The sequence below is a fragment of the Prionailurus viverrinus genome, chromosome C1 (assembly GCF_022837055.1).
Source record: "Prionailurus viverrinus isolate Anna chromosome C1, UM_Priviv_1.0, whole genome shotgun sequence".
Lineage (NCBI taxonomy): Eukaryota > Metazoa > Chordata > Mammalia > Carnivora > Felidae > Prionailurus > Prionailurus viverrinus.
Genome location: NC_062568.1, coordinates 76,352,686 through 76,379,429, shown reverse-complemented (window position 1 = coordinate 76,379,429; position 26,744 = coordinate 76,352,686). Strand labels below are relative to the sequence as shown.

At 34.6% G+C, this 26,744-nt stretch overlaps 1 non-coding gene across 1 annotated transcript; it reads right to left on the bottom strand.

Annotated features, from left to right (window-relative positions):
- Window positions 1–3,309: 3,309 nt before the first annotated feature.
- On the bottom strand, window positions 3,310–3,416 carry LOC125174154 (U6 spliceosomal RNA). Its single transcript, XR_007155285.1, has one exon. It is a non-coding gene; the product is annotated as a U6 spliceosomal RNA (small nuclear RNA).
- Between the last annotated feature and the right edge of the window lie 23,328 nt (window positions 3,417–26,744).

Below are 26,744 nucleotides of genomic sequence, written 5' to 3'. Positions count from 1 at the left end.
TCCCATTCTGAAAATCAGTTCTGTGCATTCTGTTAGTTTATTTCCTTCTGTGTCATTCCACAGAAAGTGTGGCTTTCTTTTTCACTGTTCTCAGGCTTCGTTTACAATTGGGTTAGTGATAATATTGCTTTGGGGAAAGAAGAAAAAAAGGACAAACTTCTAAGTGTTGCTTTGTACTTTTAAAGGTGGTCTGAATATGTGTGGGGGTGAGCACCTCAAGACTTCTAATATTGCAGTGAGTGCCACCATTCCCTTTCCTCTCCCCATGTCACTCTTACCACCAGAACTCTTCCCTGTGCTCCAGTCCTATTTTTGTCAGGACAGCTGCATATAACAGTCAGGGAGTGGAGTTGCTTGGAGGCCAGCCAAGCAATAAGGATTCCTCATTCATGGCTCCCAACTTAAGCTCAGTAATGCCACTGTTCTGATGTTACCTATCACTCTTTGGCTGCTGCTATTGCTTTCTTGTCCAGAATTGAATAGATGGGAATAATCTGAGCTTTGGATTCTGAGACACTGGTGTGGGGCTAGCCTGGATAGAGACATGGATGCACCTAGAATGCTCTTCTCTTGTCCGTTTCCTTCTGGGACCAGGCTACGGTTCCCCACCAACCGGCACTGCTCCCACCACTCGGAAGCTATTCTTTCAGTCTTCACAAGATTTCTCTTGGTTTCTTTACTTTCTTGATTACTTACTTGATTACTTACTTACTGACTAGGGTTTTGTGACCCACCAGCTTCTTTCTGCTCTAGAATCTCCACAGTAGTTAGATGAGTTGAAACAACACCCACCCCAGTTTTTCATCTTTCTTTATTAAACCATTCCTAGTAATTTAGAATCTTTGTATTTTAATAAGGCCTCTATAAACATAAGTATAAGAGTACCTTGCCCATAAATTCCTCTAATAATTAGTTTTTAACCCTCAGAAAACTCCCGTCCTACTCTGGGTTATTTCTAAATACCTTCTCTCAGATTGCTTTACTTCCAGCAGAGTGTAAATCCCTATGATAGTTTTTCCAAGCATAAGAGACATAAAATTTCTTATACAATTATGCTGCTATCAATTTTTCTTGTAGTTCTAGTTTTTCCTTCATAGATTTAGATGCTCTGACATGTCTTGCATAAATGTTTATAACTTTGTGGGTTTCTTTATATTACCCTTTTATATTATACATATAAAAACATTCACCTTAAACTTAATGTTGTGACTATATTTGTAGTAACATTTGTCTAATAAATCTTTTCCCATATTTTTATGTTCAAAATTTCTATTTAATTTTTAAGGTACATCCCAGGTATGAATTAAATATTTTTAAAGCAATTACATAATCCTTCACTTTTATAAAGGAGTATACATCATCTGTGTTTACTAACATGTGGTATGCTTAGTTTTGCTTTTGCCATCTGTTTTCTTTGTTTTGGGTTTATATTTTATTGTCATTTTGTTTTCTGTCTTTTGCCATATGAATTTTGTCTTTGCTAGTTACCCAGTAATTCAAAAATATATATTATATTTTTAATTAAACACGAATTTCTAAATAAATATTTCTGTATCAAATTAAAAAGAAATCCACAAGATGAGGAACTTAGCATATCATTATTCCTCCCACACCATAATTTCCAAGTATTTTCAATATAATATAGACTTTCAAACCATGAATACATACTACATGCCACATATTCTCCCTTAACAGCAAATTTTGGCACTGGTATTACATTTGGATCCAAACTTATAGCAATTACTTTATTGTAAGTCAGTTTTTAGCTATTGTCAATGCTGATCACCAATTGTTTTATACCAAAAATTTTCCATTCTTGATGCTCTTACTAAAATAAGATTTGATTTTAATTTTTAGGGATGTTGTAAATAGGAAATTCTGTATGTAAAGTACAAACAGTGCTTGGCACAGGAGTAATTAATCACTTAAAATAATAATTTTATTTACTTTCTTATTATTTGGGAGACATGAAAGGACATTTTAAATTGGTAAAATAGTAGCTATTTAAAAACAATTAATAGAATTTTGTGTAATTTAGCACATCAAAGATACATCTTTGGTAAGTTTCCCCCCAAAATGGAGAGAATAATTCCCGTATCTTTGCATATATAAAATATTTTTTTCTATCATCTCAATGTACAACTTGGTTTTGTACAGATTTGTAGCATATATGTTTTTTTTTTTTTTACTTTTCACATTTTAATCTTGAATTTGTTTCTGCATTTAGTTTTTCAGAGGAAAAATAAGAGGCCGTCTAATTTTATGACCGTATGGTGTAATAATATGTTTTCTCCTCTCTACCTCTTCCCCCTCCCTCTCTTCCTTCTTCTTTATTCTCATCCTCTTCCACCATCTGGTTGCTTATAGAATTTTTTTTTTACATAGTCTATGTTTTCATCTAAGTGTAAATATGTTTCTATTCATTGTGCCTGGGATATGGTTGGTTCATTCTGGTACTACCTGCATCTGTGGGCTGTTGCTGCATAAACAAACCACCCTCAAAACTTAGAAAGTTAAAATAATAAGCATTTAATGATTGCTCAGGCATCTATGATTCAGCTGGGTGGTTCTGATGATGGGACTTAATATTGGCTGCTCTTCTTTAGCTGCTTGTGTGATGGAGATCAGCTAGCACATTCATTGGCAATTGGCCTCAGATAGGATGATTTTTCTCTGATGTGCATCCTTCAGTAGGCTAGTTCAGGCTTGTTCACATGGTAGTGATGGAATATCAAGAAAGAGAATAGAAGGTCCCAAGGCCTCCTGACACCTGGCACATTGTTACTTATGCTACATGCTATTGGTCAAAGTAGGTTACAGGAGCATCTCATATTCAGGGTTGGGAAAATAGAATCTACCTATTGATGAGAGGGGTTGCAAAGGGCATAAATTTGAGGAGGATGGAGAATTGGAGACATTTTACAACTAATCTATCATGATACCAGTGTTGGACATTTTCTTCAATTTTGTCTTTGGTTATAATTTCTTTTCAATTACCTTTTGTTGTTATTGTTCCAAATTCAAAGAACATAACTGTTAGCTTAATCTTTAATCTCCATTCTTCATTATCAATCATCCTTTTTTCTAGTCATGTCCCTCACTTTTCTTCTTGTCCTACATGCTAGGAAAAATTTTAAAAATCATTTCTGGTCACAGCTTAGATTTTCCACATGACAGTACTGTTCTTTTGTGGATCCAAATTCTGTCTCGGCGAACTCATTCTTATCTCATTCTATATCTTTCCCCCTACTTCTCTCATAAGTTTCCTTTCTCCCCCCAAGTCACAGGTCTTAAGTTTTTTTTTTTTTTTTTTTTATGGAACGCTTCACGAATTTGCGTGTCATCTTTGCGCAGGGGCCATGCTAAGCTTCTCTGTATCGTTCCAATTTTAGTATATGTGCTGCCGAAGCGAGCACACAGGTCTTAAGTTTTAATTCAACTCCCAGCAGGTACAAATTAGGTATTTTTTTAAAATCCTGAGTTTCAGCTTCTTTAAATTAAAAGGTCTGGCAACAGTCCATCTCAGATCCTGCTTGAGACAACAGACTATGACTTTTGCCTTTAGATGGAACTTTTTCTCTCCAGTTTGCTGTAAACCCCACCACTTCCTGACCCTGAGACTAAGTTTCAGTTGTATTTTATTACTACACTTCTGATTTTTTTTCTCATACTAGTATTAAGTAGATAATAAAATTTCTTTATGCCTATTCTATACACATTTTTTATTTTATTTTTTTTTGAGAGAGAGAGAGTGTGTGCACAAGTGGGGAAGGGATAGAGGGAGAGAGAGAGAGAGAGAGAGAGAGAGAGAGAGAGAGAGAGAGAACCTAAATAGGCTCCACACTCAACATGAATCCCTACATGGGGTTCTATCCCAAAACCCTGGGATCACAACCTGAGCCGAAATCAAGAGTTGGACACACAACCAACTCAGCCACCCAGGCATCCCCACACATTTTTTATTGAAAGGTGAAGAGGATGAAAGACAGTGAGAGAGTTCCTTGTTTAAGCAAAATATTATAGTGTAGTTTTTCCTGTGGTTTTGAAGAATATTCCTTCATGCATAATATGCAAACAAAGACTATGTGCTGAAAGTGTGTAACTTAAATTATATTTATAGAACAAATAGTAATAAGGACTAGGCAGAAAATCAAAAAAAGAAGCAAACTAAAACCTTAATAAAGTAAAAAAAAATTTAACAAACAAAAAGGTTATTTAGATGATGAAATTGCACCCAAATTAAAAGCTTTTCACAATAGCATGTTTATCTTTTTTAAAGTCCGTTGAATACAGTAAGAACTACATTTTCTAAACAGGAACAAGCATTCACATTTGTAAATACAACTAAAATACTATTGCTTTAAATGTTTAAGCCATGGTTTAGAAATTATAGGAAATATTAAAGAAGAGAATCCGAAAAATTTTCAGCATTTTTTCTATTTGTAGTTGGTGACAACACAAATAACAAATATTGCTTAGTGAGGTACCTCAGCAGTCTTGATGAAAATTTTGGGATGACCAACAAATTTTTGAGATTAAGCTATGATAGGCAAAATTCCAGAAAATGACTTATTTTTTATGTTTTCTGAAAAATTTTAGTGTTGTCTCAGAAACATCAATAAGCTTATCTACAAAGAATATTCCTGAGATGGCTAAAGTTGGTGTTCGACTTGTTTGAAAAGTTACAAAGTTGCATACCTGGTAGGAATATGAATCTTACATTTAAAAATCACACTATTTATTGGGATAAATCTGGGCTACAATATTTGAGAATTGGCTACATAATGGACATAGTAATTAACATTGTAAACTGAAATCTTTCCCATATTTTGATCTTTGAACTGGATGCACAATAAGGAAATTGCTGTACTACACGAAGCTAGGTAGTAAGAGGACGAAAGCATTTTTTACACTATTGGGAAAAAATTAATTTGCTCATGTCTTCCAAGAAGAAAAATTCTTGTGGAGTCTTCTTAATGGAAAAATAGATCCACATTTTCTTTCCTGGTTTAAAGAATAACCTAACAAGGGTTCTTTGAATATTTCTACACAAAGGAATTCATATTAATTACAAATGTTTACAATTTGATTTTCTCATTTATTTCTACTGAAAGCATGTTGTATTAGTTTCTGGTGGCTGTTGTAACAAATTACTGCAAATTTGGTGACTTAACAGAAAATTTATTCTCTCACAGTTCTGGAGTTCAGAATTTCAAAATCAGTTTTAATAGGCTGAAATCAAGATGTCAGTGGGGTCATGTTCCCTTAGAAGACTCTAGGGGAGAATCTGTTCCTCATCTCTACCAGCTTCTGGTGGCCTCCCGCAAGCTTCAGGTTGTGGCTGCATTACTCCAATCTCTGCTTCTGTAATCACATGTCTCCTCTTTTTCCGTGTCTTTAGTCTTCCTCTGCCTCTCTTATAAGGATACACATGAAGGCATTTAGGATCCAACCAGACAATCCAAAATAATCTCCCCATCTCAAGATTCTTAAAAGCTGCAGAGACACTTTTTCCAAATATAGTCATCTTCCAGGGGTTAGAACGTGTTATCTTTGGAGCCACCATTTAGCCCACTACACTTGTCTCTGGGAAATTCATTGTCTTTAGGAAATAAAAATATGGTCCATTTTTCCATGATGAAATCCATTTCAATAAATAAAAATAAATTGCTGAATTACATTTCTGACATTAAAAAGAAAATGACTTTCAAAAAAGGTTTTATAGTTGCAGACCTTATGAAAATGAAGTAAAATTGATTAACTTTCTTTCTCAATCAATACTGATAGTCTGAATGAAGAAATACAACTGGAAATTGCTCAACTAAAGAACAAAACAGCACTGAAAATTAAATCTGTCACTGTTGGAATACTAAATTTCTGAAATATCTTAGGAGTAATTATCCTGAACATAAAAGGGACCATTCATGGAATCTTTCCATGTTCAAAGTATGTATCTTTGGAAACAGATGTTTTACAGTATGAAACAGAATAAAAATAAATATTATTCTCAGTTAACATTTTCTAGGATGAATTATTTATTGCATACCATAACTTGAATATTAGATCTCAATGAATATCTTGGTGTAGACGTAAATGTGTAGTTTCCAGTTAAAAATCAGTGTAATGACAATGAAGAAAGAAAAACTTAATAAGTAGAAGTCTGTATTCAACTTCTATATTTAATTTTTTAAATTTGAAATATACTCCAGTAAAATGCATGGTTGAATTATCTTGTGTGCTTTTATAGGATAGTTTAACAAAAATATGGCAATCTTTATTATGTGTGTGGTAATTGATATTTTCACATATTCTGCCTTCTTACTTTTCTCACTTGTTACATTATCTGCCTATGTAGACTCTGTGTGGTTTTGAATTTGTATCTCCCTGGCTTGTGTCTTCTTCCTCATAGGTAAGATAAATTGTTTTAAAACACCTTTTCTGGTTCTTAAGAATAATTAAAATAAATTACTTTAAGAATTTAAAATAATATTAGTAATAAAAGAATATTTTTTAAACTTCAATTCCAGTATAATTAACATACAGTGTTACATTAGTTTCAGGTGTACAATATAGTGATTCAACAATTCTATACATTAGTCGATGCTCATCATGATAAGTGTACTCTTAATCTCCTTCAACTATCTCCCCCATCCCCCCATCCACCTTCCCTCTGGTAACCATCAGTTTGTTCTCTACAGTTAAGTCTGTTTTTTGGTTTGTCTCTTTTTTGTCTCTTTTTTGTCTCTTTTCTTCTTTGTTCATTAGCTTTGTTTCTTAAATTCTACATATGAGTGAAATCATTTGACATTTGTCTTTCTCTGGCTGACTTATTTTGCTTAGCATTATACCCTCTAACTCCATCCATGTTGTTGCAAATGGCAAGATTTCATTCATTTTTATGGCTGAATAATATTCCATTGTGTGTGTGTGTGTGTATGCATACATGCATGTATACATACACACACACACACACACACACACACACACACACACACCCCACATCTTTGTTCATTCATCTATCAATGGACTTGGGCTGCTTCCATTATTTGGCTATTGTAAATAATGCTGCAATAAACGTATGGGTACATATATCTTTCAAATTAGTGTTTTTGTATTCTTTGAGTAAATACCTAGTAGTGCAATTGCTGGATTATAGAGTAGTTTTATTTGTAATTTAGTGAGTGACCTCCATGTTTTGCCTGTGACTACCAGTTTGCATTCCCACCAGGAGTGCACTAGAGTTTCTTTTTCCCTACATCCTTGTCAACACTTATTGTTTCTTGTGCTCTTAGTTTTAGCCATTCTAACAGGCATGAGGTTATATCTCATTGTGGTTTTGATTTGCATTTCCCTGATGATGACTGACATAGAGAATCTTTTCATGCATCTATTGGCCATTTGTATGTCCTGTTTGGAGAAATGTCTGTTCATGGCTTCTGCCCTTTGTTTTTTTTTTTGTTTGTTTGTTTTTTGTTTTTGTTTTTGTGTTTGTTTTTTTAGAGAGAGAGTGGCAGAGAGAGAGGGAGAGAGAATCCAGATGCCCCTCTCCTGCCCATTTTTAAATTGAATTATTTATGGGGCACGTGGGTGGCTCAGCTGATTAAGCACTCAACTCTTTGTTTTGGCTCAGGTCATGATCTCACAGTTCTGTGCTGATAGCATGGAGGCTGCTTAGGCTTCTCTTTCTGTCCTTCTCTCTCTATCCCTCCCCCACTTGGGCTCTCCCTCTCAAAATAAATAAATAAACTTTAAATTGAACTATTTATTTATTTATTTATTTATTTATTTATTTATTTATTGGCATTGAGTTGTGTAAGTTTATTATATATTTTGGACACTAACCCTTTATCAGTTATGCCATTTATGAATATCTTCTCCCAGTCAGTAGGTTGTCTTTTCGTTTGTTGATTGTTTCCTTTGCCGTGTAGAACCCTTTTATTTAGATGTAGTCCCAACAGTTTATTTTGGACATATCTAGAACAATGTTAAAATGTTGCTATGGCCACTATCAGATACATTACTGCCTGTGCTCTTTTGTAGGAGTTTTATGATTTCAGTCTCGTGTTTGCCCTTAATCCATTTTGAGTTTATTTTTGTGTATGGTGTAAGAAAGTGGTCCAGTTTCCTTCTTTTGCATGTAGCTGTCCAGTTTTCCCAACAGCATTTGTTGAAGAGACTGGTTTTTTTTTCTTATTACATATTCTTGCCTCCTTTGTCAAAGATTAATTGACAATATAATTGTGGATTTATTTCTGGGCTTCTATTCTGTTCTGTAGATCTCTGTGTCTGTATTTGTGCCAGTACCATAGTGTTTTGATTGCTACAGCATTGTAGTATATCTTGAAATCTGAGATTGTGATACTTCCAGTTTTGTTCTTTTTCAAGATTGCTTTGGGTATTCAGGGTCTTCCATGGTTCCATACAAATTTTAGAATTATTCTTGTTTCTTGAAGAATGCTGTTGGTATTTTGATAGTAATTGCATTGAATCTGTAGATCGCTTTGGGTAGTATAGACATTTTGAAAGTATTTGTTCTTCCAATCCATGAGTATGGAATATATTTTCATTTGTTTGTGCTGTCTTCAATTTCTTTCATCAGTGTTTTATAGTTCTCAGAGTGCAGGTCTTTTATCTCCTTGGTGAAGTTTATTCCTAGGTATTTTATTATTTTGGGTGCAATTATAAATGAGATATTTTTCTTAATTTTTCTTTCATTATTAGCTTATGGAAATACAAGGAGTCTCTGTATATTGATTCTACATCCTGTGACCTTACTGAATTCATCAGTTCTAGTAGTTTTTTTTGTGGAGTCTTAGGGTTTTCTATATACAGTATCATGTTAACTGCAAATAGTGAAACTTTTACTTCTTCCTTACCAATTTTTATGTCTTTTGTTCCTTTCTGTTGTCTGATTTCTGTGGGTAGGACTTCCAGTGCAATGTTGAATAAAAAGTGTGAGAGTGGACTTTCTTGTCATGTTCTTGATCTTAGGGGAAAGGTGCTTAGTTTTTCACCATTGAGTATATATTAGCTGTGCGTTTTTCATATATGGTCTATATTATGTTGAGGTATGTTCCCTCAAAACCTACTTTGTTGAGAGTTTTTATCATGAAAGGATCTTAGGCTTTGTCAAATGCTTTTTCTGCATTATATTGAAATGATAATGGTTTTTCTTCTTTCTCTTGTTGATGTAATGTATCATGTTGACAGATTTATGAATATTGAACCATGCTTGAATCCCAGTAATAAATCCCACTAGATGATACTGAATGATTTTTTAAAATGTATTGTTGGATTTGGTTTGTTAATATTTTGTTGAGGATTCTTGCATCTATGTTCATCAGACATACTGGCCTGCAGTTTTCTCTTATTTTTATTTTTTTGTTGTTGCTGTTGTTTTGTTTTTGTTTTTGTTTTGTTATTGTTGTTGTGTCTTTAGCTGGTTTGGGTATCAGGATAATGCTGGCCTCATAAAATGAATTTGGAAGCTTCACTTCCTCATCTGGTTTTTGAATAGTTTGAGAAGAATAGGTATTAACTCTTCTTGAAATGTTTGGTAGAATTCGCCTGGGAAAGCGTCTGGTTCTGGACTTTTGTTGAGCGTTTTTTGATTGATGATTAAGTTTCATTGCTCATAATCAGTCTGTTCAAATTTTCTATTTCTTCTGGATTCTGTTTTGGCAGGTTATGTTTCTAGAAATTGATCCATTTTTTCAAAGTTGTACAGTTTGTTGGCATATAATTTTTCACCATATTCTCTTAATCCTTTGTATTTCTGTGGTGTTGGTTCTATTTCTTCTCTTTCATTTCTGATATTGTCTATTTGAATCCTCTCTCTATTATTTTGTTTTATTTTTTATTATTTTTATTTTTTTATTTTTTTCATGGGTCTGGCTAAAGTTTTTTCAATTGTATTGATCTTTTCAAAGAACTAGCTACTGGTTTAATTGATCTGTTCTATTGCTTTTTGAGTTTCTATTTCATTTATTTTTGCTCTAATCTTTATTATTTCCTTATTTGTGCTGGTTTAGGGTTTTGTTTGTTTTGTTTTTTCCTCCTTTAGGTGTAAGGTTGGGTTGTTTATTTGAGATTTTTCTTGCTTCTTGAAGTAGGCTTATATGGCTATAAACTTCCTTCTTAGAATAACTTTGTTGCATTCCAAAGATTTTGGAGCATTGGGTTTTCATTTTCATTTGTCTCCATGTATTTTTTAATTTCTTCTTTGATTTCTTGGTTGATTCATTCATTGTTTAGTAACAAGTTATTTAACCTTCATGTATTTGTGTTCTTTCCAGATATTTCCTTGTGGTTGATTTCTAGTTTCATAGCTTTGTGATCAGAAAAATTACATAGGATAATTTCAATCTTTTGAATTTGCTGAGACTTGTTTTGTGGCACACTATATGATCTATTCTGGAGAATGTTCCACGTGCACTTTAAAAGAATGTGCATTTTGTTCTCTGATGATGGAACGTTCTGAATATATCTCTTAGGTCAGTCTGGTCCAATGTGTCATTTAAAGCCACTGTGTCCTTGATGACTTTCTGTTTGGATGATTTATCCATTGGTGTAAGTGGGTTGTTAAAATACTCTTCTAATATTATATTACTATTGATTACTTCTTCTATGTTTGTTATTAGCTGCTTTATGTATTTGGGTGTCTCCATGTTGGGTGCACAAATATTTTTAAATTGTTATATCTTATTGTTGGATTGTCTCCTTTATGATTATATTGTGTACTTCTTTGTTTCTTATTACAGTCTTTGTTTTAAAGTCCGTCTTGTTCATTATAAATATTGCTACCCTGGCTTTCTTTTCACTTCCATTTATATGATAAATGGTTTTCCATCCCTTCACTTTCAAACTGCATTTCTCTTTAGGTCTGAAATGAGTCTCTTGTGGGCAGCATATAAATGGGTCTAGTTTGTTTATCCATTTTATCATCATATGTCTTCTGATTGAAGTGTTTAGTACATTTACATTCAAGTAATCAATAGGTATGTACTTATTGCCATTTTGTTACTTGTTTTCTGTTTGTTTTTGTAGTTCTCTGTTCATTTTTTCTCTTGGTTTCTTCTCTCATGGCTTGCTGGCTCACTTTAGTGATAAACCTGGATTCTTTTCTCTTTATTCTTTGCATGTCTATTACCAATTTTTGGTTTGTGGTTACCATTAGATTTATATATGACATCTTATGCATATAGCAGTCTATATTAAGTTGATGGTCACTTAAGTTTGAACCCATTCTTTACTCCTCTCCCCACACCCACACATTTTAGGTATATGGTGTCATAATTTATATCCTTTTATTTTGTGAATCCCTTGACTTGCTTTTATATATATACTTTTTTTTAATGTTTATTTTTGAGAGAGAGAGAGAGAAAGACATAGTATGAGTGGGGGGTAGGCAGAGAGAGAGAGAGGGAGACATAGAATCCAAAGCAGGTTCCAGGCTCCGAGCTGTCAGCACAGAGCCTGATGCGGGGCTCAAACTCAGGAACTGTGAGATCATGACCTGAGCCAAAGTCTGATGCTTAACCAACTGAGCCACCCAGACTCCCCATATATATACTTTATTGTGCTTCCTACCTTCTTACTCTTACTTGCGATCTCTTCTTTATACTCAAAAAAATCCCCATTAACATTTTTTGTAGGGCTTGTTTAGTGGTGATTAATTCTTTTAACTTTTGTTTGTCTGGGAAACTCTTTATCTCTCCTTCTTTTCTGAATGACAGCTTTGCTGGATAGAGTATTCTTGGTTGCAGGGTTTTTTGCTTTTAGCACTTTGAGTATATCATGCCACTGTATTCTGGCCTGCAATGTTTCTGTTGAAAAGTCAGCTGATAGCTTTATGGGGTTTCCTTTGTTTGTGACTTTTCTGTTACTGCTTTTAAAATTCTCTCTTTATCACTACTTTTTGCCATTTTAATTACTGTTTGTCTTGGTATGGACCTCCTTGGGTTGATTTTATTGGGGACTCTCTGTGCCTTCTGGATGTCCTTCCCCAGCTTCAGGAAGTTTTCAGCTATTATTTCTTCAAGTAAATTTTCTTCCCTCTTTTCTCTTTCTTCTCCTTCTGGGATCCCTATAGTGCAAATGTTACTACTCTTAATGGAATCATTGAGTTCCCTAAGTCTATCTTTATTCATCCTTATTTTTTTCTCTCTCCTGTTTGGCTTTATTGTTTTCCATTACTCTGCCCTCCAGAATGCTGATTCATTCTTCTGTTTTCTCTAGTCTATTCTTTATGTCATCTAGTATATTATTAATTTCAACTATTGAGTTCTACATATCTGGTTCTTTTTTGTTTTCTATCTCCTTATTGAGGGTCTCACTGAGGGCCTCAACTCCACTCTTTTCTCAAGTCATGAGTATCTTTATGACCATTACTTTAAATTCTCAATCAGACATATTACTTATCTGCATTTCATTTAGCTATCTTGCTTGATTTTGTCCTGTTCTTTCACTTGGGATATATTCCTCTGTCTCCTTATTTTGTTTACCTCTCTGTATCTGTTTCTATGTGATAAGAAAGTCAGCTATGTCTCTTGCTCCTGAAAGTAGTGTCCTTATGAAGAAGAGGTCCTATAGTTCCCTGTCCCCTGTTCACCTGAACCTGGCACTAGGGGGTGTCTCCCATATGTGTTGTAGGAACCCTACTGTTGTGGCTAAGCCACATTTCCCTTCAGTCCAGTAATCTGCAATGGCTCTCTTTGCCTGTTGTGGGCAGGGTTTAGTCCCTTTGTTATTAGTGGGCCAGTCTGGGGCTGACTTGGGCTTGAGTTGGGTCAGAGCAGATATTTGCCAGTGATGCAGTAGCACCAAACTTCAGAGTGCTTTCCCTGTTTTGTCCCTTGAAGCTTTCATTGGTGGACAGAGCCTGCAGTCAGACCCAATATCTTCCCCCAGCCCATTGCTGGGGACAGAGTCAGAATAGTTTGTGTGGTTATCTTCCCCCACTACAAAGTGACTTCTGTCATTTTGTAGTGGTGCTGGCTACTGTCAGCTTGCACACTGCCACACTTGTAGCACCACTTTGGATGGGCTCTGGCCAAGGGCATTTGGAGGGGGCAGGACCATAGGAGAATGGTGAGAAGAGGCAGGGTGTACTCTACCAAGCTAGGTGGTGAGTGCTGACACTGCACTGGTTCTCACAGGTATCTGTGTGCCTAGGCTGGGGGATAGGGGAGGGCAATGCCATCTTCCAGCTCCTTTGCTTATAGAGAAGCCTGCTAAGGCCCCTGCCCCTCCAGCATATGCTCTGAGGTGAGTAAACAAGTCTCCCTCTAGTATACCCCAGACTTTTCAAAATGTTGTTTCTGTATCTCCGTGGGGCTGTTTGTTGTGCTGTCTCTTTATGGGTGGGGACTCAGTTTCCTCTCACCCTCCTGGCTATTCCAGAGCCAAGTAGGCTAATTTTTAAAATTCCAGGTTATAAACTATGCTGATGGTAAGAACTTGTGAACTTTGGCCCCTCTGGTTTTCAAAGCCAAATGTTATGGGTATTCATGTTCCTTGTACAGGTTCTTTGTGCATGGGCTGCTTTGTGCAAGGGTCTTTTTCTCTACCTTCTCTGTGCCCATGGCATCCCTGTCTCCTGCAGATAGTCCCATGGGTCTGTTTAGTTCCAGACTCATATCTTTTTCCATGTGGCCTCCTCTCTACATTTAGCTGTGGTGAGTCTATTCTGCCAATCTTTGGGTCCTTTTCTGGTGTGTGTGTGTGTGTGTGTGTGTGTGTGTACACTGATGAGGTGTTATATGCCTGTATCCATGGGATGAGATGAACTTTGGATCTCCCTGCCATCTTCTTCATAAGTCCATTTCTTAAGAATAACTTTAAGGGTTTTTTTTTTCTTCCTCAGTTTACTGTAGTCCTATGTTTAAAGGCAATGCTAGCTGCTGCATAAATCTCTATGCCTCAGTGGTTTAACAAAATAGAAATGTGCCTCAGTCACATAAACAAAATGGATATTTCTGATGGGTGGGTGTCTTCCCTACAAGGAGTGATACAGGGACCGTTTCCTTCCATCTTTGGGCTCTAATGTTTTCAAAACAATTTCCACATTGCAGCAGAAGAGGAGGAGGAAGATATGGGAGGTTTTCCAGGCCAGTCGGGAAAGTGGTGACCCTCTTTTCTTTTACATCTTACTTTCTAGAACTCTCTCACATGACCACTCTTAAATGCAAGGAAATGTGCAAATTTTCATCTAGCTCTCCTCTTAGTAAGGAGAAGAAATGGACTGGTGAATATCCCGCTGTCTGTCCACAACTTTTTTCCCTCATCTAAGAACAACTAGAGCAGAACAAAGAAACAAAGAAAAAAAAAACCTAGAAATAAAAACAGTAGTTCAGTCTTCAATGAAACAAGAAAATGACCTAATCATAAATCATAAATTTTATATCATATCTGATCAGTGACACTACAGAGACCAAAACTGGCAAGAATGCTAAGAATTGATCCATACTTTTAAGGTCTTAGATTGGGCCTCATGCTTTCCTGAAAGAAGTAGTCACAACAACCAAAAGTATAGAATCGAATGACAAAATTTAGGGTCAAGAACAGGCATTGAAGAAAAGTCCCTGTAGAAACCCAGTTCATTCTGCCTGATAGCAAGAGACGAGCAGCTGCAGTAGATATACATTAATAAACAATTTTTATTGCTAACCCTGCTTCCTTTAAGGAAACCACAGGAAATGAAGCAAATATTTTTTTGAAAGTAAAGTAATCATAAATAAATGGTAATGCAAACACATATGACAAGAATAGAGGAGTTTCTCAAAGAAAAAGAGGGGTTCAAATAGAGGAGTCTCACTTTTCTCAAACAAATTATAGGCAACATAATTGCTTTTTTTCTTTGTTTTTAGTGATTAATGATTATGTTTGGGGGAACATGGTAACAATCTCTGTGGGACATTTTCCTTAAAATATGTGTTTATTAAACACTAACCTCAACAGGATAATACATTTTCATTGATGCCTTCACATTTAAAAAGTGAGTAAAACTGATACATTGTTAATATTCTCAATTCATCACTTTATCAAAACTAACTCCTTTTCCTCTTTCACTTTTATTGAGATATATTTGACCTAGAGCACTGTATAAGCTTAACGTGTATAGCATAATGACTTGATGTACATATGCTGTGAAATGATTGACACAAGTTAGTTCAAATCTGTCATCTCATACAGATTTTTTTTTTTTTTTTTTTTTAGTTTTTCCTGGTGATGAGAACTCAGGATTACTCTCTTGGTAACTTTGAAATATATTATACGGCATGTTAGCTAAATAGTCATCATGTTGTACATGACATCCCTAGTACTTATTTATCTTATAATGAAATTTATACCTTTTCACCACTTTCATCCAAATACCCTCTCGCCCCCACCTGTGGTAACCATAAATCTGATTTTTTTTCTATGAGTTTTTAAAAATATTTCACATGTAGGCAAGAGATCATACAGTATTTGTCTTTCTCTGACATATTTCACTTACTATAATATCCTCAAGTCTATTCATTTTGCTACAAATGATAGGATTTCCTTCTTTTTTATTTTTTAATTGTTTAATGTTTTTTTTTGAGAGAGAGAGAGCATAAGCAAAAGAGGGGCAGAGAGAGAAGGAGACACAGAATCCGAAGTAGGCTCCAGGTTCTGAGCTGTTAGCACAGAGCCTGATGCGAGTCTTGAACTTGCAGACTGTGAAATCATGACCTGAGCCAAAGTCTGACACTTAATCAACTGAGCCACCCAGGTGTCCCAGGATTTCCTTCTTTTTTAAATGACTGAATGGTATCCCACCATGTACATATATCTATATAGATACTAATGTATCATATCACTTTTTCTCATTACTTTTTAGAAGGGAACTTTAACAGCAGGTTAAAAGTTTCTGGCAAGAGATTATACAACAACAGAAAAATATGAAAAATTAACTGGTAGGACTTAGCAAAGAAATGAAATACAATGGAATGGAATGAGATACAATTGAAGCATACAAGATAAAAACAGTTCTGATGTTAAAGTCACACTTAAAGTAGAATCAACATGACTGAAAACACCATGGACATAGTAACAGATGAGATCCTGAAGATGAAGACAAAAGTAATGGGAGAGAAAAAAAATAATCCAAGTTATAGTATAAGAAAACTCTACTGAAATAATAACAGAGAGGAATCTGTAAATATTAAAGGCTAAGCCTGCCATCCAAAAAGTATTCATTGTGAATTCCTGAACTTAATGATTTTTTTTTTTTTTAAAGCTGTATAGGGGTGCCTGGGTGGCGCAGTCGGTTAAGCGTCCGACTTCAGCCAGGTCACGATCTCGAGGTCCATGAGTTCGAGCCCCGCGTCAGGCTCTGGGCTGATGGCTCGGAGCCTGGAGCCTGTTTCCGATTCTGTGTCTCCCTCTCTCTCTGCCCCTCCCCCGTTCATGCTCTGTCTCTCTCTGTCCCAAAAAAAATAAATAAACTTTAAAAAAAAATAAAAATAAAAAAATAAAAAAATAAATTAAAAAAAGCTGTATAAGAATCCAAGCAGAAAAGGGAAATAATGCACAAGGAAGAAATGAGGTCATCCTCAGACTTCTTACACAGCCACATTCTCAGCCACAAGATAGGTACCGGTGTCTAAAAATTATGGGAGAAAGCATGACTCAGTAAATTCATACCTCAACTAATTTTATAAAGGCAACAGGAAGACATTCTCAAGCATGGCTGCAATCAGGAATTAAGACAACTGTGAAGATCTCTTGAAAAAAATGAGAAGATGATAAAATTCAACTTATCGAGAGATACATTAAAATTAAGAATTTGAAAAGATGTGGTTTAAAGACTGGTATTGTACTAATGTTGAATAATTAATGTATTCCTGTATTAGGTTTGCTGTAGTAATAAACAATATCTACATGTCAGGGGCTTAACCAAACAAGGCTTATTTTTTCCCATGTAATATGTCTTTGAAGGTCAGCATGAGCTTCATCTGTAGATAGGGAGCTGACAGAAGCTGCATCAGCTCTGAGCTGTACCATCTGGAACATGCATCCTAAGCAGTTGTTAAGGTGTGAGACAAGAGACAGGAATTGAACATAGTCTTGTCATTGTCTCAGCCCAGGATTGACATGTGTCACTTTGCTCATAGTTCTTGGACAGAAATAGTCAACAGCCCCCTGCAAGGAGGCTGGGAAATGGAGGCACAACAATGAAATATTTGATGCCATTATAGTTTCTTCTACAGTTGGCGAGCACAGAATTTACTTAAAAATACATTTAAGAATCAATAACTAGGAATTATGGCAAGAGAACGGAATACAAATCTTGTAGAAATAACAAACAAAAGTGGAGAGATAGGGGAATGGAATTGGGGGAACGTGGAAATGTGCTAATATTTTTATCAGGATAAAATAATGTTTAAGGTTGGAACATATAAAACTGTGAATAATTCCAATTATTTAATGTTGTCATATACATAATTTTTTTAACTTTAGAAATATTTTAGGAACCAATATCCTTAGCAATGAAAAAACATTTATCAGAATGTGAACATTTCCTTCAATGCCACTTGCTCCATTTTTGCTTTTAAATTCTAGGAAAATTAAGGATAATGCATTTATTTAAAATAATGTTTATCTTACCTCATTTAAAAATTATTTCTTTATATATGCGTATCCATTTCTCTTTCTTCTGAATATGCTCCTAAGGAAAATGTTTGGTTTGATCTTCAAAGTTAACAATGCTTGTTTTCAGTTCATGGAATTTATTTTTTTTATATTAGTCCTTTTCAGTTTTATTTGGAATAAATTTTTAAAAATGAGAATGTGTCATTTCTACTTCAGAATGTGAGGTCACCATTTTTGAGGAAATGTTAGTGTAGATTTCTAGTTTTTAACTTATAAATTTGAAAAGAGTGTACACACATATGTTGGGACATATATGTCTGTAGATATAGATATACATAGATATGGATAACAGAAACATAACAAATGTATAGGTTGTTTACAGAAGGATTTTTGGAGTATATAAGTAATATATAGAACAGCAGCGACAATATGATCTATTTGGAGATTTTCATGTGTGTGTGTGTTTTATGTGCCTATAGAGGCATTAAAGCTATTTGGCAGACTATCAAAATGTTGAATGATTCTCTCTGGGTGTTAAGGTTATACACAAATAGTATTTTTTTCTCATTTGCCTTTCCTAATTTTACAAATTAGCATGAATCACTTGTGCAATTAAAAGATTTTTTGAAAAAAAAAGTATCAATTTATACTCCTGGAGAGGTTGAGAAAAATATCTATGGTTTTAAGAAGTGCTTGGTTTCCTACCTACTTTGTACATAAAAACTTGCAAAGGTAAATTAGGAAAATTAACCTGGTTCCCTGGTGTTGTAAATAATTAATGCTTTTACACGGGTGAAGCAAAAAATTGCATAGCAAATAAAAGTATTAGAACTCTCCATTTTCTTTATGTTTTTCTTAATAGGAAATGTTTTAGTTGATATGAATGAGCAAGGAAGTTTTCCCAGCTGTTCAGTACCAAAAAATTCTATGAAATCTCATCAGGCCAACCTATTTGTTCTCCTTTTCATTTCTATTGCACTGTGGTTTGCATTATTATTTACTAACTACATTACAGTTTGCATCTCTCTTCAACTATGTCCAGCTTTTTTTCACGTGAGGATTTCTTTTTTTGTCAAATGCTAGTAATTCATTCATCCAATTTCTGTGTGAAGGATGTATAGCTACATAGCAATCTCAAAGCCGAGGGAGAATGTCAAAGGTGTTTCTTAATCTGTTTTACAAATGATTATAACAGCTGAGAAATAAGTCAAGGACAGGAAATCACCTTCTTCAACTAAGAATTTATTGTCCATTTAGGTCTAAGAAAAATCTTAGCCCGGTGGGGATGGTTACATTTTCTTTTATTTTATGGTTAGAAGATTTAGAAGAGACACGCAAAAGACAAGTGTTGAGAGTATTGTATGAACATTTCCAGTTTAGACAGCTGGGGTTTTTAGAGGAATACTGCTATAGGAAGACATGGAAATAGCCAGATAAATTCTATTTGGAATTTGTGGGGGTTTTATCTCTTGAAAGGCTTTATTATTTAATGATTTAAGATGGTATCATGTGGTATTAGATAGAGCCTTTACTTTCCACACATGAGACAAGAAGCAATAATACAGAAATGCATCATAGATATGGGAAAGAAAGTTTTATTTTTATAAGATTGCTTTTTATGGATGAAAAGTATTCTTGAAATATGACATATATTTAAATATAAACATATGTAAATTGTCTGTCTTTTAAAATTCCAAAAATTGGTAATTTTATGAACTCTAGGCTAAGAGGGGTTTTTTTTGGTTTGTTTGTCTTGTTTTTTGTTTTTTGTTTTTTGTTTTTCCCACAAAAGGAAATGGGATTTGTGTGTTTCCCTTCAAATCCTCTCAACCCTACTTTGGCTCCAGCCATTGCTGCCCCAACTAGTTCTACACCTGCTTTGACCAGCTTTGCACAGGTGTAACATGGCAAAATCTTTCTTGGACCTACACAATGCATCTACCTATCACCTGCCCCAGGGCTTCTCCAATAAAGTGATATGGGATACCTGAAGGAATTCATCTGGAACTCAGGCATATACAACAGGATGTTAATGTCCAATGGTCACCCTTGATGAGTAGAAGATAGAATCCAAAGGGTAAATGTGTTTGCCTTCATTCTCTCAAACGACAGTTCAGAGACTTACCAAATAATGCTTCGCAAAGGGTCTGATTGGCTCCTTGCAGTGTTGTCGAGTAAAATTGGCATATTGTCCTTTCCTTTTCACTTGCCCTTTTCCTTATTCTTCCCCTCTGAGGCCACTTTCCAACTAAAGTATCTACATTCAAAACTTTGGCTCAGGCTGTGTATTTGAAGAAACCCAGATTAAAACAGAGATACCAAAAGCAGTCCCAGAAAGCTATCAGGATGGGATTTTGGAACTGGCAATAAGGACCAATTGCTGACTGTAAGAGATATGGGCCTAACCTCTTAGGAGTTTTTCACATATTTGATGATAATTCTTTTAAAAAACTCACAATATTACTAATAAATTATATAACAATGATATACATTTCTAGTCTATCAATAATAAAAATGTATCCACTATGCTAGAACAAAATACTGAAATAGCTTTCTATTTTGTCTGTAGAAAAGTTTACAGAATTATCATGTGAAGAAGCAATCCAAAAATATGCTGCCATAAAAAGTAAGATTAGGGGCACGTGGGTGGCTAAGTCGGTTAAGCATCCGACTTCGGCTCAGGTCATGATCTCACGGTCAGTGAGTTCGAGCCCCGTGTCGGGCTCTGTGCTGACAGCTCAGAGCCTGGAGCCTGTTTCAGATTCTGTGTCTCCCTCTCTCTCTGACCCTCCCCCATTCATGCTCTGTCTCTCTCTGTCTCAAAAATAAATAAACGTTAAAAAACAATTTTAAAAAAAGTAAGATTAATAGTAAGATTATAGAGGTGTGGTTGGGCATAAATATTGTAGGGTTTTTTTCTGGTGTTTTGTGACACTATTTCAGGAGTTGATAAGTGCACTGAGCTGGTCTAATTTGAATCTCAGATCTTATGATAGTGATAGGTCATTTTTGTTGGATTCAAAGATGGAAGAATATTGCCCTTGCTACTGTTTTGCAACCATATGGAGGTTAAATAATGGAGCCAATACTGAACAGGTAATGCCTGAAAATTAAAAGAGATGATTTGAATCCTGGAATAAACCATATCTGAAACTACTGTTCCATAGCATGAGGCAATAAATTTTCCTTTTTTAAAAACAAGTTTGAGTTGGGTTTTCCATTACTCACAACAGAAAGCAAAGATAACAGGCATTGCTGTCCTCTTGAATACAATGGAAGGCAAAGCCTCTGGCTTTCTGATATAAAAACCTTATCTAATAATTTCCAGTGTTATTTCAAACATGGTCCATAAGATCCTGAATAAATCTTACTTATTCTTCCTTTCTTAGCTTTCTCATCATTGCCTCAGGGAAAACTTTTCTGGTCTCCCTGATTTGCATTCTCATAGCAACCTGTATTGCCTTTTCATATTTAGATAGGGAGAGAGAGAGGCAGAGTGAGAGGGAGAGAGAAAGAGAGAGAGAGAGAGGGAGAGAGAATTCATTTTTCAGTGTCTTTCCCACAAGACTTTAGACTCTATGAGTGAGTCTCAATGTCTACTTTTATTTCCAAAGTTATATCTCTAGCACCGAGCCCAATGTCTAATACGGAAAGAATATTACTTAGCTGAGAAAATAATGTCTGATGGAATGATGTAATGATTGAACTCATATAAACATGAAAAGCTAAAATCTTACAATTGCTCTGTGTATAAGTACATGACTACATACATATTTATATACATTTACATATATATGTGTGTATATATTTGTGTATGTATGTGTATACATATATATGTATGTATATATATGTGTGTGCATGTTCACACACACACACATATGAGAATGTAGAGGGCAGATTTAGATAGGACTGAATCCCATGTAACAGCCACAGGGCTTAAGATCCCTTCTAAACCCATTTAATCTTAGAATGGAGTAGTTAGTGGAACAGATGGCAGAAAAAGGGGAATGTATGCTCTGAATACAATCAGCCAATATTTATTTTATTTTATGTTGAATTATTTTGTTTCTATACAAATTACATAAGAAAATGCTTATACTAGGTTTGTATAATATGCATGATGAAGATAGCTAAACATTTGAGGTAAGAATAAGTCACTAAACTTCAGTTCGTAAAGAATTCAGAATGGCATAGAAGTGATCTCTTGGGTGATTGTGGATATCATAGGATAGAGTTCCATAGAAAAAAGAGATTAACTGCCTATAATAATAAACTGATTACAACCCAGAGAAGTGAGAACCCACCCCATCTCTCTGGTAGCTGAGTAAAATTCCTGTGATTCTCCAGAATTGCCTTTCTCCCAAAAAATTTCTATCCTAATGAAGCCATAGGAGTTAGGACATTTACTCTGAACCTGGAAATAAGACAAAAGAGAGTACAGCATACTTTTTCAATGACATACTCACACATTTTGTTAACAGATCCTCCCTTGGATTATTTGATTCTTTTGGAGTGTGTAACTGTGAAGCTACATGTTACTTGGAGACTTTTTCCCCTACAGAAAAGATCACCCCAAAGGTCATGGTCTCATTGTCTTTTTGGAACTGAACAAGCTTTGAGTCTTACCTAAACAACCAATGTTCATATTTTTAAATATCTATATAACTGGTTCCTCAAATGTTCTCTGAACCAGCTTTACTATCCTACTAGCCATATAATACATGAGTTAGCAATCAGTTGTACATCTTTTGTATAAAAGAAATGTCTTCAATTTTTTGAAAATCATCCATTGACAGAATCTATGCTCATTCATGTTTATGCAGCCTGACAGTTTTGAGAAATACTTAAGCTGTCAATACAGCCATTTTGGAATTCTCTTTACTTCCATTGACTACATGAGAAAATGTTTGTTTCAGTTTTTTAAATCCACTAGAGCCATTTTTTTCTTTACAATAAGTGAACTTTATAAACTGGTTCTTCCATATAACAGAGCTTCTCTCTTTTCACTGAGACTGGTTAAACTTTGCAAGCAGTGCCCACACATTCCACCCTTACATAATAGAGTTTGACGCATCATATGATCCTAATGGCCCTCAGGCGCAAGCTGTAGGTGTTGGCAACTTCAAGTGTTTAGATACTTTCAGTCTCTCATTCCCCCACTTTGGTATTCTTTTTCAACTTGTGTAAGATCAGAAACCAGTAGGCAGCTCAAGGAAATGACTTAGTAAGTGTTTGGAACCACTTATTTCTAGAAATGAGGAAAGCAGTGCGAGATGTGATGGGGCGCCAACAGGGGTGAATTGTTACTGTGGTGGGAGGCCCAAGGGGGTGGTATTAACAATGTCTTCTAAAGCCATCGTTTTGGCACCTCTGTCCCTATGAAGCCAGTGTACCATCTGGCAGTCAGGCATGGTGCCATTTTAACAGATGGGACCAAGTATAGGAGGCTCAGAGATCATGTATTACTACCAGCCATGGTACTGGACAGAGTTTTCAGTAGATATACTCAACCAACATTTTTTTCACCTATCTTCTAGTTCCTCAGTGAAAGGAGATGCTATTTCTATTCCTTCTTTTAAGGGAAGAAAAGACAAGAAATGGTTTTCTCCTAGGAGTCTGGTGCTATCAGAGTATGAGTTGGTGCCAAATCTTACACATGCTACATTATTCACACAGCTTTAGCAAAATGACTCTTTTTTTTTTAATATTTCCCTTTCAAAACAGTTTACAACAGCCTAGTTTTTAGCCTCATAATTTGGTGCTTGTATGGAATCTTTTGGATGTGATTTAGAAGCAAAACAGATTGAGTCACGTTTCCCCTTTTGATGTCCTAGAAAGACTTGAATTGAGAGAGTAAACGATATCCATCAGTCATTGTCCCCTGGGAAAAGTTTTAGTGGGCACTTGGTTTAGACATAATAATATTATAATTCAAAGGAGTAAATGATAAAATTCTTGCCCTCAAGAAATTTGTCTGTTTGTTGGGGAGATAAAACACATATGTAAAATGACAACATTTCTTTTTTCATCATAAAAGTAATTAATAATTGGAATAGAGCGTTTGGAAATACAGACATATGGAAGAAAAGCAAAAATCATTCATAGCCTGCCTTATCACACAGAAACAATTCTTGCTATGCTTTGGGACACTCATACCCAGTGTTTTTTTTTTTTTCTTTTCCTTTTTCAATGCATATTTTTTATTTGGTTTATATATTTATGGTCATATTGTATATATCCAGCTTTTGATACTGCTCTTTCTTAATATGCTTTATCATATATGCTTAATAATCTTAATTAATGTTATAATAAGTACTTTATAAATATCATTTTTAAAGATTGTATAATATATCAAGTGAATGTACTAGAGTTTTTATTACAATTTCTCTCTTTGGGGGCCTTGTAATTGTTTCCAATTTTTTCAGTTAATAGATATAGGACTTCAATAAACATCTTTATAAATAAACTTGTTTCTGCTTTTAGGATTATATTCTTTGAAAACATTCCAGAAGTAGACTTTCTGAATCAAAGGGAATAAATATTTATTAATGATTTGCCACATATGATCAGTATACATTGTTTAATAGTTATTGAATATACATTTTGTTTTAGGCATTATACGAGGTATTTGTGTTCACAGATCTTTCCTTAACATTCATAACCACTATCCTCAGTAGATATTTTAATTCCAGTTTAATTGACAAACCACTAAGATATATGTGTCATAGCACCAGTCATGAGTGCAGATTCAAGGAATAAGAAGTTTGTCTTTTGCCTCTTAATCCAATTCTTACTCCACCACACTACATGATTCCTTTAGATTGAAGATGTTCAAAGAAGAGTGAGCTTATTTTTCACCTACTTCAAAAATCATCAGAACAGTTTAACTATGGACGAGCATGGACTTCCAGCAGATTCCTATGTCTGTGTGTGAAATCTGAGATCTTCTGCCTCCTTAAAGGTATCTCTCTCCAGTTTTCTAAAATCTATCCTTTGACCAGGAATAATCCTGACAGAGGGAGGGAAGAATTATGTGTGGAAACAAATAATTTGCTGTTTGGGGAGCTCACTTTGATTAATCTTTCTATTTTGCCATCTGGTGGTTTTGAAACAAACACAAGTGTGGGAAATCTACAATGATGTGAATTTTGAATATTTCAACTCAAGTCTGAGTTTATTTTCTATATTTCAGGTTTTTAAAGAAAACACTTCAGAGGGATATATTTTATCTATTAGTTTCATTATTTGTCATATTTTAATGTGTTTTATGTGTACATGGCCATTTTCCCACCTCACTGTAAGTTCCTTGAAGTTAAGAATTAGATCTCATATACAATTTTTTATAAGAATCTCTAAAAACTGCTCATAAGATGGCATGAATTATTTATAAGTTATAAATTATCTTTCTCTGGACAGAAAGGCAGATAAATGTTGTTCTAGTAGTCTCCTTCTTAAAGTGTTCAGAATAAAAAACAATTATTCTTGTCATGTTTGTAGGTAATCCTAAAAAAAATCAGAATGCAGAAATATTCGAATATATTTTCAAAATAAAGAAGCATTACAGATAATATTTATTTGTAGTAATTTATAATTTTTCTATCTCATGGGATTTATATTGCCCTTGGACATCTCATAGCATTAGTCTGGTATTTTGATAACACTCAGAGGGCCAGCTGTCATGAGTTTACTGCATTATTTTGTTTGGAGCCATTTTATGTAATTTATGATTTATTTCACAGACCAATCTGTTGAAAAGCATTATTGGTGTAGAATATTACAGTACCAAAACCCACCATAGTAAAAGATAATTCTGCAAATAAACTATTTAGATCTTTTGTCTCAATTTTAGAAATTATATGAACTAAGAAATATGTAGGTATGTATTGATGGATCAGAAATTCCATTGGAAATAAAATGAAATAAAAAATTATTCATTTCTCAAGTGGGATAAATTTATACTGGTCATTACTCTTCCATGACAAAAATAGCCACAAGCTTCAATTTTTAATGGGCTTGACAGAATAGCTCCCTATCCTACTAATTTTTTAAAAAATTAACCAAAAATATAATTTTCCTACTGAGAGAGAAGATTTTTGCTCACATTCTTGTAACTGAAAGTAAAATTTGGGATACAGATTTTGTTCTAAATGATTCATGATCTGAAAAAAGAAGAAAACACAATAGGGTTTTCTTCAGGAAGAGACGAAGAAGCTAAGTGCTAGTAAAGAAGGACATGTACACATACATTAATACACTGCCTCTCCATCAATGTCACATTTGTTCGTGATTGTACACCAAGTATCACTGATGAGTGCAGAGAAGTCAAGCAAAATACTTGTTCAAACTGTAGTGCATCTTCTTTGTTACAATCCACTTGTCTAGTACCTATTCATATGTGCCTAATATATGGATTTATTTAATAACATTTGTAAATGTTGTTGTTGCATTCATTTAATAAATTTAATTTATTACATTAATTTATTTAATTAAATGAATTTAATTTATTGAATTAATTTAATGAGTTTCAGAAATTTAATTAATTTAATTAATTCATGTATACCTAATATAAGGATTTATTTAATAACATTTATAAATGCTATTGTTGCATGCTTATAATCTGATAAGATAATCTTTTTAGTGTATTGTTGCATGTGGTTTGCTAATATTTTCTTGAGGACTTTGCATCTATATTCATCAGGGGTATTGGCCTGCAGTTTTCTTTTTTTGTGGTGTCTATCTGGTTTTGATATCAAGGTAATGCTGGCCTCATAGAATGGATTTGGAAGCTTTCCTTCCTCTTCTATTTTTTAAATAGTTTGAGAAGAATAGGTATTAACTCTTCCTTAAAAGTCTGGTAGAATTAAGTCATGAATTCATCTAGTCCTGGACTTTTAGTTTGGTAGTTTATTTTTATTTTTTTAATTAATGTTTATTTATTTTTGAGAGAGAGAGGCAGAGTGTGAACACAGGAGGGGCAGAGAGAGAGGGAGACAGAATCCAAAGCAGGCTAGCACAGAGGCTGACGAAGGGCTCAAACTGATGAACCGTAAGATCTTGACCTGTGTCAAAGTCGGATGCTTAACCGACTGAGCCACCCAGATGCCCCTATTTTGGTAGTTTTTGATTAC